This window comes from Calidris pugnax, unplaced genomic scaffold (genome assembly GCF_001431845.1).
Source record: "Calidris pugnax isolate Ruff unplaced genomic scaffold, ASM143184v1 scaffold8, whole genome shotgun sequence".
NCBI classification, from domain to species: domain Eukaryota; kingdom Metazoa; phylum Chordata; class Aves; order Charadriiformes; family Scolopacidae; genus Calidris; species Calidris pugnax.
The window spans coordinates 5225533-5241084 of record NW_015090830.1 but is presented as its reverse complement, the minus strand read 5'-3'; the positions used below and the strand labels follow the sequence as shown (position 1 = coordinate 5241084).

The 15552-nt window shown below is 37.6% G+C and overlaps 1 protein-coding gene across 1 annotated transcript in view; it reads right to left on the bottom strand.

The window, feature by feature from the left end:
- The window catches only part of FBXL7 (F-box and leucine-rich repeat protein 7), a 139690-nt gene extending 124377 nt beyond the window's left edge, over window positions 1–15313 (bottom strand). The window contains exon 1 of the mRNA XM_014940750.1: window positions 15229–15313. The gene's annotated coding sequence lies outside the window, so the exon portion shown is untranslated. The remainder of the gene's footprint in view (window positions 1–15228) is intronic.
- Between the last annotated feature and the right edge of the window lie 239 nt (window positions 15314–15552).

The window sequence follows — 15552 nt, the reverse complement described above, 5'->3', positions numbered from 1 at the left end:
CTTCAGCAATCAAGCCTACATTTCTGCTTGTGGAAGTAGATTAATTCCTTTATGCCACTGCTTGTTAAGGCATTCTTTTAAATAACTATACAATATGGGATATAATTTAATTTCAGATGAGATTATCAAAATTCAAAACTTATAACTCCAGGAAAGCAAAAAAAAAAAAGTTCTGGATGAAACAGCATTCAAGTCTACTTTGCAATTGCACAAAGGTCTGCCATGCAATGTCATTTCATTTTTCTCTCCTGCAGGCAGTACTCACTCCTTGCATCCATGTTTTCCACATGTAAATGGGCTAGATAGCCATTAGGTGTTTCAAGAAAACCATCAGCCACTATGTCACATCTTCACCTCTTGTGCCAGCTGAAAGAAAGCTGGCATCAAGGCCTTCAAGAGGCACTGATTTCTCCTGCTGGCCAGACCAAACCCAGCATTAAGAAGGAAAGCAGAGGGACAACAGAACTAAGTGCTATCCCTAAACCAGTCCTCTTAACCAAGAGCAATAGAAAGTGGGTCTCTAACCCAACCGTCATACCATGTCCAAAGTGAAGACTCCAGATCTTTGTTCAGTCTTGACTAAGACACTTTGACTACATTACATGAAGCAAATGCACAGCTCTGAGGGCTCCAGAGAAACTGGTGACTCATTTGCCTTTAATCCTGTGAATGCATACTGCCAAGAATGCCCTATGGTTCTATAGTTAACCATGGTTTTGCAAAGTCATTTGTCTAGCTCTCATTAAAAAGCCTTAAGGTCTTCATGCTAAGCAACGCCAGCCCACACCAGCAATGCAATAGAAAGGGGTTGTGCATACCAGTGGCTTCTGACTCCCACACAACCAACGGTCCCTCTCACCCTCAACTTGTAAACCTCAGTGCAGCCATACTTTATACATCCTTGGAGAGGATTAATTTAATTTTGATTTCCTCTCTGTGTTTGCTTTGGAGGTTTGCAGCTTAAGCAATATATATATGACTAAAATTTGGCAGCAAGCAGCCTGTAATATGATGTATATCATTTCAGCTTGGCCAGCGTACTCAGAACAACAAGCTGGCAGTGAGGACAGCTTCATTTCACATTCAGAAAGTGAGAGACTGATGTAGGAATAAGGAATGGCAAGACATTTCCAGGAGGTGAACTTGAGGCATGGGGTCCATTATCATCCATTCGACCAAGGGCACACAGTGTCCAGCAAGACAAGCTTTGATCATGGCAGAGGAAGTGGCGGTAGGCATACAGGTCTTTAAACCCATGGCCTTTCCATCATCTAACACATTTCTAGTATATTGGTTACTGGTACCTTCCAAAGCTTGTCAGAGCAATACTAAAACCAGGGCCATGCAAAGAAGTATTGTTGCCACAGGAAAGCAGGCAAAAATAAATGGATTTTTCTGGGCTGACTTGTATTTTTGAGCATCTTCCAACATTAAAGAAAATATAGAAGTGTTTCTATATGATTTTCCAATGAGAGAAGTAGGAATTAAATTCTGAACTGTACAAATTTCAATGTAATCTTCAGTTAAACAATACAAATTTCAGCCTCAACTTTTATTCCATCAGTTGTCCTTCATGAATAAGACAAAAGCAATTGTAATATGCTATTCTATGCAATAATAAAAACATGATTCTATGATTACAATACTGAACCAGTAACATTCTACGCATAATGGAAAGCAGCTTCAACTGCATGCCAAGTAAAGACAAGGTCTTTCTTTTTAGCTCATTCATGCCATTTTTAATAGCTGAAATGCATTTGCTCAGCTGAGTTCAGTGGTACATACCCACAGTCATAAGCTCCAACCAGTACATGAAGGTGGCCACTGTTGCCTGGAGCAAAACAATCCAACCATTCCGATACAGACCTTGTTTTGAGCATTGCCCAGCACATAAGGATTCTTCAGTGAGTAAAAAGTCACAATTATCCAACATCACACGGTCTCACTGTTTCAGTAGTGTGCTGATCTACTACCATTTCCAGATTTCCATCCACCTACAAATTGGCAAGGTTCCTTTTACTAGACCCCTATGTTAGTTTATAAAGATTATGTTGTTGCTTCCGCCAGAAGCTTTCTGCAAAGGGACACAAGGGATGGAATGCAACAGCCTACATCTGCCATAATATCTATTATCATTGCTTAGCAGTGTTTTATCCCTAGATATGAAATGCAAAACTACATCTAGCTTTTTAGTATTATACAGCACAGGGGATTTATTTTCAATTTAAAGTTTACTACCTTTGTCATCTTTCGTCATCATCGTTTCCTTTTCCCAGTCTAAATTCAGTGCCTATAGTTTGAGTATTCTCTTCCCTCCCCAAAATAAAATTCAGTTTGGTACTTCTATAATATGGAACCAAAAAACTTGTGGCAGAATGGTAAAAAAAAAAAAAATAAAAAAATCCTAGTCCATTTCAGATCCATCAGTCACAAGCTCAATATCAGAGCTAAGTATCACTGTTCCACTCAAGTTCAAAAATTAGACACAAAAGGGGGGGGAGAGTGGGGAGGTAAGCAGGGGGAAGGAATAAAAAACATTACAAATCAATGTTTAAGTATCATAAATAGTATTTCACCTGGGCCCAAGATATAACATGCAATGTTCAAACACTGAGAATGGAAAAAGGGAAAATGCTGATTTTTATACTACTTCCAGATGTTAGATAGCCGTGGTTCTAACCAGGATACTGGAAGCTTCAGCTAATCTGTACATTGACATTAAGATGAATCATCCTAAGTGCCCCTGACTCGGTGAGCAAAGGTGTTTTGTGTCACACTTTCAGAGTTCTGCATAGGATGCCCCGACAAACTGGGGGCAGAAGTGTCCTTAATTTTGATCAAATTAACACAGACATGATATACAAATGAGGAAGTTAAGCTAGTATGTCAATAAAACAGCACAGGAGCCTAAAAGTTTCCAAGCCCAGTAGAAGATCTAATTCTGAGCTGAGCAAGTCATTGACAGCCCACGACAAAACTGGGTCAGATATGAAAAGATTATTGTCCAAGGAGAAACAAATTCTTTCAGTTGATATTTGAACCACATTAGTATTAAAACATACTCAAAGTCAGAACTGAGTTGGTGTTACTTGTTTAATTTTCAAGAAGCAACCAAGGCAACAAAACCTTTCTAGTTTTTCTAATTAGTAAACACATACACCATGAGCCACTGCTATACAATGTATAACGAGGTGAAGACTGATGACGTGTTTTCAGTTGAGCATCCTCCCATGCCAAGTTTCTTGAAAATTCCAATAAGTGCACAGAAAAGAAGAGCTGAAGTTCATCCAAATCTTGAATTTAGTTTCCTGGACACAAGCAAATGAATGCCAACACAAATAAATGAAAAACCCAGCACACAAATAACACCTTAGCACCTAAAATGCACACATTTTTCTTGCTATATAGAAATGTGTCAGGACATTAATGGGCACCTGAATCATTGACAGCGGTCCATTTCATACCAAACGTGACCTTGGTCCTGAGGTTAAAAGGAGCTGACAAACATGCCTCAGATTTTCACTCAAATTTCAGCTATTTTCTTTCCATATAGGCTTTGTACAATGGTTTATTACTGGCTCTACTGATATTATTTTTCTACATCCCTTTATCAAAGGAATAACTTTTTGATGAGTTATTTCAGTCCAGTAACAGCTTCTTAATGAAAACGTGCATTTTTAAATTTGCAAGACCCCTGTTCCAGTGAAAATGAGTTCTTTTAAGAATGGCTCAAGCAGTCAAATGTCTCCCTAAAAATTAAAGTTTGTTGATGGGATATATCTACAAGGTTCCATGACCTCCTCAAATGTTGACTAAACCCTTTCAAATTTTTGAAAAAATATAGCCTCTGTTAGGACTTGAAATTAGTAAGTGACACTTACTCTTGGATCTCGGCAAGAGTAAAAGCATAATTTAATCCAGGAAAATAAGTAACATTTTGAGACAAATATGTTAATTATTTTTTAGAACCACAGTCACAATCCCAAGAGAAATATCAGTAAATTTCACATAAAGTTTATGAGTTTACTTTTGGATTAAGGAAGCCTATCTGGTTACCAAAGTAACACGATATATCAGTTTTCCCATCAACCACGAAATTCCTGAGATTCACCATGATTATATTTGCTGTTAACCATCCACTACAAAATGCTTGTTTCTCTGGCCTGAAATGGCTAAACATTCAGAGAAAAAGACAAAATTTCTATGAAGGGGCCCAAAGGAAACACTTTATCCTTTCAGTAGTATCTCAGTCTGCTAAGTTTATTAGCTTAATATATCATGTTGAGCAATAGGCAGTAGGATACAAAGGTTTGGTCATTCATACTTTTAACCACATTCTCATTTTTTATGACTTTGCAGCTAATATGATCTGTTTTTCCAATTTCTTTCACCTAGTCTTATGGCAACTACATGCCTTTTCCCCACCTTAGTCAGGCCAATATTTTTGTTACCATTTAATTATGGTTTCATTATTCTTCCCTCCCAAATAGTGCAGAATATTACGTATTTAAACATGGTCAGTCTAATTTAGAATCCACAAATGTTAAACAGTAACAAGTTCATGGCACCGGATATTGTCCTTCTATGGTCATCTTATTTCCAAGATACATGAGAAAAGATCTTTCTTAGACAGGGATAAATAAGGAGCTACTCTTAATTTTATATGTTCCAATTTCTATGAAATTAGCAGATGCAAAATTTGAGCAACAGAAACACTCAAAGTTCTGAGTCAACGCATGAATGAAGGATAGTAAACACTAGTAATGTCTTAATGCATTAATTTATCATCAATTTCAAGAGGATACCCTTGTGCTTCCCATCTGTCCAAATCGGAACTGGAATAATCAATAACAGAAATCAGGATATGAGATAAATGACATCAGTTCTGAGACCTGTTTTTTCAGTTCACATCATCATTCATCTGCTGTTTAATTTAAAATGGACATCTATGGCTAATCATGGCAAACAGTTTCTCATGATGGAACCTCACGTTTGGTTTTGAGGCCTCTCAGTCTTCTCCTTGTGAGCAATATTTTAAAAAGATGAGTATCATCACAGTAACACAAAGTATTAAGTGGAGGTGAGTATTTATGAGTATTTACTGTGTGTTTTGGGTTCCTTTCTTTTTTTGGCCATATACAAATACGCAGTCTAAACAAAAATCATTTACAAAAGTCAAAGGTACTTGAAGGTGTTAACACACCAAGATGAGAAAAGACCAATTCTTATTCATCCCAAAGAACTATTTAATATGATTTGTAAAATCTGAACCCAGTGATTGAATGGTAGTGCTGCTGTTTTGGTTGGGATACAATTTAATTGGGCGTGACATTCTTAGCACAGTCCAGCAAAATATTCAGATTTCATTAAATGCTATGGGAGTCTGACTTCCTTAACTAGACACTGATAGAAGTGATCTTACTAAATATTGAAAGATACAAGCAGATCCATCATTCATCCAATGCCACATCAGCAAAAAGAAAAACAAGTGTTTCTCAAGAGTTTTTTTTCCCAAAATTGTATTTGTCCAGTAGCTTGACAAATTAACAGCACAAATTAACACATACTAACATCAGATCTTTTACCAGAAGCAACCAAAGCAGATTCAGTTTATTGTGAATATTAGCCAGATCCAGAATAATATCCCATTAAAACCAGGCACATGAGCTTCTCGATCAGTTTGCCATGTTTAACATTGCAAAAGCCTTCCAAATACAGATGCAAGGCTGGACAGAAAATGAGTAGTACAACTGAATCTGAGGTACAAGAACATTAAAAGAAATTTAAGAAAGTTAACTTTACTGGAACAGCAGAGAGAGAACACACTCACAGCTAAAATTAGACTGGACTGTAATTTTGTCTTAGATTACAGAAAGTTGCTAAAATCTTATTTGAAAAGCAAAAGAAAAGCAAAAGCACCAAAAGGCATGAGGATTTCAGGAAGCGGAGTTCAAGTTCAGGGTTCATCTCAGGCTACAATAAAGACAGACCAAGTAAACTTAGTCTCCCAAGCTAGAGCCTATTACAGTCAAATTATGACTTTGTCATTTAGACCACATTTATTTCTGGTTCTGTAAGGAAAATTACTATTAAAAGTCCTTCCTTGTGCGAGGTAAACTACTGCTCTGCACAGTACACAGTTTCTGAGGTTTCATGTGCCACAAAGTTTTTATTTCTCAACCTGGCAAGCCTTACAAATGTTTATATTGCCAGGGTAATGTGATGAGGGTGTTTAAGAAAGAGGAAAAATAAAATAAAATAATCTACATTTACATATGTCTACATGAACATATAAATATTTTCAGATTAGGAAAATCACAAACTTCATAGCTAGGAAGAATTTGTTCCTTCTACCTACATCTTTGAGCTCTCCTAACACTAATATTTGTCTTTCAGTGATAATAGACTTCCCACCTAGTGCTATTTACCTATAATGAACAAGTAAAAGACTTCCCATAAACAATGAATACCTGATAGTGCTGTAAAATTTCACTCTCTTGGACATAAAAGATGGAAACAAATTTAATGTTAAGGAAAAACAGAAGCGCTATAGATTAGATTAGTCACTGGTACAAAATAAAATTATTCTGTCAGGGATCTGGATACGGGGATAATAATTTAAAATGGAGATTTATGATATAAACAAATCATTGCAAGCAGCATGACAGGTTACAGTCATCCAGTAAAGCCATCAAAGCTTCTTACCACTCATGCATTCATACCTGCAAGGCAGCATAAACACACCACAGGTAGGCTACATGCCCGTGAGAAGTCTCTGTACTTCACTTTGTTGGAGGGTAACTCAAACTAGTGAATCTAAATTGACTACCGAATCTTACAAAGAAGCATTTACAATGCATCTTTAAAGAAAACCCGTCCACCTTCTGGCAGACCTATGCACATGCAAGAGGCCATAGAAGGTGAGTAGAAATCTCCCAGCTCAGTATAGCTGGTAGGCTGCTACAGGGACTTGTTTTCCTGTATCAGAAAAAAAATAATTATCTTTTATTTAAACCATTAAAACAGAAATTATACTTCGACGTTCAATTATACCTGATCCATCGTCACAGTTCAAGATGAAAACTAGCCTTAAATATGAAAGAAAATATCACAACGGACAGTTGCTGAACATGTAGCAGGCACACCACCATACCACAAGTTATAGCCTTAATCAAGCATGGCTGATCAAGGCTAGAGGAACATATAGATGGCTAATCACCAGATTATACTCCCACTCATAACTTCTGCTTATACTTCTAGCCTAGTCTACTGTAACTGCCTAAACCAGTGGTGATCTAACAGTCAGAATTAACAAGAACATAAGAGTTACCATTATTCTTTCTGGAACTGCCATTTTCATCAGCCAATCTCAGTACATACTTCCCAAGAGAAATCTGACAAATGCTGGCAGAATCAAGGAAATGCCAAACTTCAGTAACTTGAGGAAAACACAGTAGCAGGCACTATGGTACAACAGCCAGAAGAGAAGAACAGAATGAGTCAGCAACCCTAAGCAGATATTTCTCAAGCATGTTGCTAGTTTTGGCACTGTTGGCTATTATCAGTCTTAGAAATTGTACAGTCGTTTAACAAGATTACATAAAAAGATAAGATACAGGAAAATAAGGCAGGATATTTTGTGCAATATATCTAAACTACAGCATCATAATGGGGATCGCCAAGTTGAAGGCAAAAACTTCCTGTTCCAATTTTATTTCATTATTTCGATCAAGTACTAGAATTAATCTGGAGGAACTTGCTAGTGTCAGTTCATAAATTCTGTTAAAAGGATAAGCCCAACATATTTAAATACACATTATCAGGTTGTATATATTCTTCAAGCAGTTTTAAGAGACAGTCCAGCATTCAAGAAAGATGCGTTTTAGCCTAGCAAATGTTGGGCAATCATCAGACACTTCAACATGACTCTTCACTTTTCAGAGAAGGAAACAGTTTCAAATATCTAGCATAGGCAATAACAGACAAAGAGCAGTTTAGTGTCAGAACTTCCCTGTGATAACAGTATTTAAGTAGTTTGGTACAGCATTTTACAGAAAGAATTACATTTGGGATCTTGGATTCCTTAAAATCAGATTTACAGGTAATTGAATAAACTGTAATCACTCCTACCAAGCATCAGACCTTACTTTGGAAAAGCTAATGCCAGGTTTTTAAATTGGGATCATTTCTCTTTAGCTGTACTGTAAGTGAATTTGCTCTGGTGGGTCTCACATTTCAGGCAGCAGATCAAGTAAGACTGCAGTTTTATGTACCTTTCCAATTTGTTCTTAGTATCATTTGAGCAAGTTTTAAACATTTGGCTATAGCATTTCAGTACAAATTAGCCAGAATAACGTAAGGTTTCAATTTGCAGCTTTAACCTTGCCAATGTCCCAACTACTTTTGCCTTGTATTTGAACTCTGATTTAAATGCTGATTGCAATGGTATTGTTATAATTAGCAGAACAGCTTTGCAGGAACACTGCCTATTAGATAGCAAAAGCATAACAAGATGTGGTTAAACACAAAAAAATAGTGCCTAAGAACAATCTCTATACTACTTTGTACCTCCACATCCTGCTTGAGGTGATTATATTTGCGTATGTATTTGGATATGTTGGTTAAAGGAATTTAAATAGTGAGCTCTGTTTATTCTGCCAAAGTGTTTATAGTTTTGGATTTATTAACTGTCACGCCTCCCACCCTCCTCTTACTCTTCCCCAATTTTTTGGCTTCAAATGATTCTGTTTTGGCACATTCAGTAATGCAACATTTCACTTTTCTAGAAAACTCCACTGCTAGAAAAGTAACACAAAACCCTAGGAAACCTACCTGGTCTCCAGTTTCACTACCAACTCAAAACAGCCACAGTTCACTCAAAGCCAACTGAATCTCAGCCCAGTTCGAAGTAAGCAGGGGCAAATTCAGGCATTCATATCTAATTCAAACATGGTTTGTTGCACAGAAAGCCTGCTTAGACAATGTTTCAACAGTGGAACCAAGAGCCTAAACTCCCAGTAAAAGATCCTGGGAATCATGTCAGCAGAGATAAATAGGGAGAGAAATGCCATCAAAATAATTAGGAATTATGTATATGCTTGCATGCATCCAGAAAGAATATATACGGGTTTTCATCCTGATACTGGGTTAGAAAGCTTCTAATGTTAAAAAGAAAATGAAAGGAAAAATATCAAAGAACTAAAGAGGGAAAAGATTTCTGAACAGGTATCTGACATATGAAGGGATCAAAAGGATCGTCAAGAAAAACTGGGTGGGAAACAGCACCTCTTTTCAGCAAGTCTTTTGCCACAACACTTAAAGAGCTCAATGCCCTGAGAGGATACACAAACTGCTCAAAAGCTTCGGTGGAACTCCAGTATGTTAAACATAGCTACCCACCTCATTATGTGAACCATAATAAACAGAATGGTTTCCTACTTGTAAACTAGTTCTCTGAGATTTTTATCTTCTTCTGAAATAAGATGACAGTTGCACTCACCTGAATCTCAAGTCTGAGGAGGTTCTTCATCAGGAACCATTTTAAATACCAAAAGCATTCAGTATCAAAAAGAACTGTTCCACCTTTCCAAATTTTTCATAGTGTCCATCATTTGGCACAACACAAGGCACCCTCCTCTTAAATCATTGAATAAATTAAAAATTACTTGGAGATCCAAAAGACATCCAGCTTTTTGAGACAATGTGATTCTGAAGTCAAGAGAAATTAACAGCATGACATCTTCCCTGAAAATAGTCTATAATATATACTTTGTTCCCTCACTTGCGAAGCAAAAGGCAAACAACCCAAATAAATCTGTGTTCAAGAAATGGCACTTAATATATTCCCATGTAGAAGAGTGATAAACATTTTCTGATATAAAGCTCAAATTTTTCTGGAAAATAATTTTTTCCATATAGAATGTCAAGATCTCAGTTTTCTATACCTCTATGTATCAAAGGGACAAAAGTGTCTATCAATCTTAGACACAAATACTGCCTATAAAGCATTTGATCTCCACACTAAACACACACCACAGTGCTAATGGGTGAAAATTTGTGTTTTCTGAATTCATCTGTTTTCCAAACACAGTCTTTTTAAAGTTACGTTTAAAGTACATGAACATCATATGAGGAAGTCAGACTCTAGAATTCTCAGATTACTGCAGAAGTAAAAACAAGCAAACAGGGTTAAATACTTACTTTTTGAGGGTCCCTAAAAGTCAACATCACTAAAAGCAATATAATTTTAAATTCTGCAGAATACAATAGCCAACTTTACTGCATTTCTGCAAAATTCAAAATATTAACATTTGACAGGATATATTCAGGGGTATTTCAGCACTGAGTCCCTCTGCTAAAGCAGTGTTTTGCTTCAAACCTAATCCTTAAATTGGATTTTATAAAAACTGAGAAATAAATTAGAACTCATACATCGAGCTCATACAAGAGCTCTCAATTTAGAGCTGTCTCTGGATTCCCGTTTAACAGCCATACACGTGAAGTGCAAGCAGTATTGATTTTTTATTTGAAAAACAGTCAAGTTAACATGGAGCATCCAACCTGGACATAACATTCCACCCTCTGAAGGTAAGTGTTAGAAGAAAGCTCCCTGATCAAGGTAAGTCCATACAAAAACATGCAGTCTAATCTTCTAAATCAAGTTTTAGACAATAATATTCCAGCTGAGACTGTGTCTAACAAATTGCACTTAAATGGCCCACAAAAATCCATTTAGTCTTTCACGTGCCAACAGAGCAATGGGGGGTAGCAAAAACTCATGCGTTCTCAAGTTTCTAACCGTAGTTGATTGATGGAGTAAAGAATTGCAGACAGTGTCTGAGACTGGAAAAGAAGTAAAAGGCAGTGTATATTCAAAGCTAAAGAAGATTGTACCCTCAGAAGAGGAGACAGTGTGGAGGCATCAGTGTCCATGGACATCCACAGTCTACCATGCTTCCTTCTGAGCTGAGCTAAACTGTAGCCAAACAAACAGTCCTTACAGCATACTCTGATTTACAGAGACAAGCATCCAGTTTTTTGCCACCTACCCATCACTAAAGTACAGAAAGCCGAAGCCACGAGAGCGACTTAACTGCAGACTGGATTTCAGTTTCTGCACCACTACTACCTTTGTGTCCCTCGTGCATCACTGGTACCTGAAATTTGAATTTAGGAAGATGCGTGGTCTTGCCAGTTAATGTCTGCATTCCTCTACACAACAGAAGCAGGACAGTAGCCAGCTCTCCAATGCATCACTGAGTGGGTTAGTATCCTTGGCTAAGGATACTAACACATACTGTCTGTTCTTCACTGGTAGAGAATGCACAGTTGACCCATGTACATTTACTGTACGACAAGCATTTTGCCTCTTTGAAACACAAAATCTCCTTCCACAACTCTACAGATGCTCATAATTTACCATGTGAGGGAAGGTACCATACTTTGGCTATAAGTGCATCTCCACTTCTGTCAAGAGATTTAACTGATGTTGCCATAACAGCACATCTAGACTGAAACATCACATAAGCCATTTCAAGCAGCTTGTTCATCATTTCTTGTACCCAGCCTATAGAGTGTCCTGGTTTGAGGTAAAACAGAACCAATTTTCTGCTTAGTAATTTTACTTTGCAGGTAAGCCTCTTCTAACTAACTGAACTCTCTGAAATAAACAGCGTATTGTGGAGACACTCTTTGCTCTCAGAGACAAAAAACATGGTAACTTGTAATTATGATGAGGAATGGTATGCAGAGAGGCTCTTGCTTATACTTATTGCTATAACAACCAAGGCCAGCTAACTTTGTTATTTGCCCAGTTGGAGGGTTCGAAGAGGAAAAGTATAGAGTGGTCACACCTGCAGGGAGGAGCAGACAGGACAGGTGACCCAAAACGGACTGGGGTTATTCCTTCCCATCTGCTCCATGCTCAGCGTAAAAGCTGAGGGATCAAAGGGTCAGCCCCTCCTTCAACGTCTGACATCCAAGGACCCTGTCCATCTGCCCTTGAGCCTGATCTGACCACTCCAGACTCCAGATCTGGAATCCAGTTCCCATCCATTGCTGAGTCCAGTCTGGGACTTCCCCAGTGCCTGTCAGTGATGTGATCATCATCCTAGGAGCTTGATATGGTTTTGTACAAATTATATTTCATTGTTTCTTTTTTATTATTTTATTATTAGTATTTCATTAAAGTAATTTAGTTCCTGCTAAACTCATTAGTCTCTTTCTCTCTCTCCCTTCTCTCCTTGGAGAGAGAGGTAGGGGAGAGCACCTGTCATTCATTTTCAGTGGCCAGTCCAGCCCAAACCATACATAGCGAAACATCACAGCACTGGAACTTGACAAATGTAATGGTTGCAGTAGACAAAATGAAGAGTGTGGTTCATTTGATTGTTCAGATTGATGACAAGATAACACCTTCTGTCAAATACTTCCTGAGTTGGTTTGCTCTTTCAAGTAAGAGTCCTCCTTTACACCATTTTGCAGTCCTTGGGAGTCCATACCTGTTTAAGTAGTACTTTAATGACTGCTGCTCTGCTGTAGAGCACCACAGAGCTTGAAGGGATCAGTCCTACAGATTTCCTTTCTAGCTGTTTCAAGGCATTTCATTGATTTGGATTTAACAAGTTTATGTCAACTGTCTTAGAGAAACTGAAGAGAAGACGTGCTGTGCAGAACTGGAAAGAATTAGGTCTGTTTGCAAAGCCGGAAAACAGGAATCATGAAAGGCCTTCAGCCTCAGACACAAATGGTTCTTCATACAGCTGGTAAATTCAAGGGGCACAAAAAAGCTGTCTGTGACTTGTTCAATTAAGATCATTTCACATGTCAATGAAAGCAAAGAAAAGTTCACCTGTAATCGTTCATAGCCCTTCCCACTCCATACCTAGAGTGCATAGATCTCACCACACACAACATGTGGCTCATTCATAGCACACCATACACTGCTATGAATTTACAATACAGGGCTAAAGTAAAGGGCAGAATTTGAACTTTCTCTCCCTGCAATAAACCATTCTCAGGGTGACGACCAAAATACATTTATCAATCTCTAGGGTGGGCAGGTACTACTGTAAAGATGGCAAGCAAAAGGTAGAGTATGGAGTACTACAAAGGTAAATTTAATTAACAGTTATAAAATGTTATATAAACAGCCCAATGAAAACACATAACTGCCACTGCTTGTACAGCATCTAACACAATCAGGCTCCTATTCTTAGCTGGTCCCTAGACACTACTCTAACCAAACAGTATAAAAACTTTCAGTCTTGTAAGCAAGGAACGTTACACATCCTGCAGAAGATAATGAGTCTTTATGTTCAGGTGAAACCTCCTACTGCATAAGTCTACTGTATATGGGGAAAGAAGCATCAAGAGTAAAAAATCCAAACGCACACCTGTTGATAAATGTGCCTCCCAGTAACAGCACTTATTTCAACAGTCTCTGTTTTTTCCCCAACACCACTTCTGTGTCTCTGCTCTCACTTGCCTTCCCAGAACCACAGGAAAACTAGCCTCACATATGAAATTGCCTCCAAGTATAGAATATACAACTTCACTGCTCCAAACTCTTTCTGAATCCGCACAAGAGCTCATAAAAACCTATCTTTACTGCAGCATCTGCTGGCCTGCATTTAAGCAGCCCTCACTAATGAATCAATCAGCTGCAAACCAGTGGTGAAAATTTCAGGGTCGATATTGGTATTCACTGGCTCTATAATGGGCTAAATTAAGAACATAAATCTTAGACATTAGTAAAGGATTATTTTGCATTACCTGATTAGAAACTAAGGAAAAAAAAAAAAAACATGCTTTGCCAACTGAAGTAAAACAGAAATTTAAAGCAATTGTTAAGTACTGACTTCAGAGTTTCCACTATTCCTTTGTGGTTTTTTGGTTTTATGCCTTTCCCCCCCCTCCCTGCCCCCAGCTGTCATAGAGAAAAGTTAAAATGCTTTTATACTTTTCCTAAATTTATTTCATGTCTTGGCAATTCACCTCCTTCAGGTATTTAAAAACTTTTGAATCTAAGGCTTAGAGAAACATGGTCTACTATTCAACTTAAGATTATTTACCATGTATTCATTTATTAAATTTTTTGCCCAGACTAAAAAGCAGAGATTCTTAACCAGTCTTTCTGATGATTCACAAGTGCCAGATCTTCATTCTTGATTTGGGATTATGCTATGCCTAACAACAAACTCTTGTGATTTATACTGTCATTTATTACTCACATGAACTGCTTTTACCCTACAGATTCAAAAGTCATAGTCAGACTTGCCAAACTAGAGCTATTCAAAGTCTATGATTTCTTTTAACCAAAAGAAATAAAGCTAGAATGAGAGCTTGTAACCTAATTTGCGATGACAGAAGTTTAAGAAATCAGAATTATTAATTGACAATTACACAGTACAACCAACTTATGACAGAGCTGAGCAGAAATACTAGTTAAGGCACATAAATTTATTATTTTAAAAAAATTCTTTCAGCTTACATCATTGAAATACATATAGATCAAATTATTTCCTCTCAAGCCCTTGAAGACACTCTTGTAAAGTACAGGGCAAATATACTTTCATTTAACAGAGCACTTCTACTCACATATAAGGCAGCAGGAAAGGATCAGCATTTCTCTGTTCATAGGCCAGTTAGTACTACATTGTGTTAATGCTGGCACATAAAACATCTCCTTCCCCTGACATTAAAAATCTTGTCCCAGATGATCCCATACTCCAATAACTGCAGGTGAGACACGTTGATCTAATTAAGTCTTGTCAGCTCATCATGTTCATAGCTACACTTTTGAAAACTTGGCACAAACAACTCACATTTTCATGGTATCTACAGTATGAAAATAAGAGGCTGAGATTTAACCTAGAACATATGCCAAGAAGTCTTCCATTAAGCATATTCTTCAAAAATAAGTTCAAAACCTGATCACATCTTATCTTCAGTATAAAAGCCTTTGTTAAAAAAGTAACATGCAAAATTACTCAAAACCTTCTACATTTCTGCCCTGCAGAAGAATCTTAAAAGCTTTGTCACAAGTTTAAATTGGAAACTACAGAAGGTAGGAGTGGAAACTGCAAACAGGAAGTAGAACTGTTTTTTAATTTCTAGTGCACCGATGGTACTATACACAGAAGGAATGAGGAGGAGGGGTTCCTTTTCTGAAAATAGCTAGGATTATGCTGGGAGGCCTGACCTGAGTAATAAGTACCAGCTGCCTACCTTCACTGGTAGCTGCATTCTTCTGGGCTTTGGTGGGCGTGTGATCTGTACTTGAACTCACGTCGGATGAGATGCTTGAGCTGCCCTTGCCTGCAAAAGGAGAAAGAGGTGGAGAGAGTGGGAGGGAGAGAGAACAAACATGAGTATCAACAGTGAAACAGAAAGACCTTCCATATCAGAACCTGGAAACATTCCAGGAAGCTTTAAACTAAGTTTAAAGCAGCTGATGTTAATTTGTACGTAGTGGGGTAGGAGTTAACTGCATTATAACTTATAGCACATGCATCTTTACTTGTACTAAGGCTGCAATCAGCCTTTTGTGTC